This window comes from Schistocerca serialis, chromosome 1 (genome assembly GCF_023864345.2).
Source record: "Schistocerca serialis cubense isolate TAMUIC-IGC-003099 chromosome 1, iqSchSeri2.2, whole genome shotgun sequence".
Classification (NCBI taxonomy): domain Eukaryota; kingdom Metazoa; phylum Arthropoda; class Insecta; order Orthoptera; family Acrididae; genus Schistocerca; species Schistocerca serialis.
The window spans coordinates 388,016,516-388,017,988 of NC_064638.1; the positions used below are offsets into that span (position 1 = coordinate 388,016,516).

Here is a 1,473-nt window from a genome sequence, read left to right on the forward strand (position 1 = left end):
AAAGAACTTCACAGCTTGAGCAAGTCAATAACGCGTTGGTCCACCTCTGGCCCTTATGCAATAAGTTATTCGGCTTGGTACTGATTGGTAGAGTTCCATATGTCCTCCTGAGGGATATCGTGCCCAAGTCTGTCCAATCAGCGCGTTAGAATGTCAAAATCACGAGCTAGCTGGAAGGCATTGCCCTTAATACTACAAACGTTCTCAACTGGGGAAAGATCCGGCGACTTTGCTAGCCAACGTAAGGTTTGTTGGGCGCGAAGACTAGCAGTAGAAACTCACACCGTGCTGGCGGGCATTATCTTGCTGAAATGTAAGCTCAGGATGGTTTGCCATGAAGGGCAACAAAATGGGGCAGAGAATATAGTCGACGTACCGCCGTGCTGTAGCCAACGGCCTTGCCGCAGTGGTAACACGGGTTCCCGTCAGATCACCGAAGTTAAGCGCTGTCGGGCTGGGCTAGCACTTGGATGGGTGACCATCCGTTCTGCCGAGCGCTGTTGGTAAGCGGGATGCACTCAGCCCTTGTGAAGCAAACTGAGGAGCTACTTAATTGAGAGGTAGCGGCTCCGGTCTCGTAAACTGACATACGGCCGGGAGAGCGGTGTGCTGATCACATGCCCCTCCGTATCCGCATCCAGTGACGCCTGTGGGCTTAGGATGAGACGGCGACCGGTCGGTACCGTTGGGCCTTCCAACGCCTGTTCGGACGGAGAGAGAGAGACCGCCGTCATGTAAGGGTGCCATGGATGACAACTAAAGGTGTCCTGCTGCGGAATCAAATGACACTCCAGACAGTCACCACCGTATGGTGGGCGACAGTTTTCTTCAGGTCACAGTAAATAACTGTGCGGTAGTTGAATTGTTAGCTGTCGTAAGTAGGAATTATTTTATTGTTTCACGTTCTGAAGGACCCAATGGTTCAACAATGACATTGGCAATGAAACGATTTGACTTGTCTGCTGAAATCCAGATCTTTTATTTTTGACTTCATCTTTAATGATTTCCATTACTTCATCGAAATATTCACTTCAGCTATAATTTCGCAGGCTTCACTGAGTGGGCACCGTTCCATCCGTTTAGTTCCCCCAAAGCGGCTTTAATGTAGGGTACTTTAGTTTACACAAAGGCAGTACGACATCAATTAAAACTACGTAAGGCGAATGTAAATTCCGACTTTTAATTCGATGTTGCAATTACTGTTGGAAGTAAAGAAATCTTCTTCCAGTAACCTTGGAAAGTACATTTTTGTGTTTGGTTGTACGGATATGTTGAGAAACAAAATATGCTCTTCTGAACAATTTGAGGTAGGGAACCTGGGGTCGAAGGAGTAGATTAGTGTTTAACGTCCCGTCGACAACGAGGTCATTATAGACGGAGCTGCGCGGACCCTCCCACCGGAAGTTCGAATCCTTCCTCGGGCATGGGTGTGTGTGTTGTTCTTAGCATAAGTCAATTTAAGTAGTGTATTTT

General features: G+C 47.7%; 1 pseudogene; it reads left to right on the top strand.

Moving 5' to 3' along the window:
- The first annotated feature begins 388 nt into the window (after positions 1 to 388).
- LOC126428226 (5S ribosomal RNA) lies at positions 389 to 506 on the top strand (annotated as a pseudogene).
- Positions 507 to 1,473: the final 967 nt, after the last annotated feature.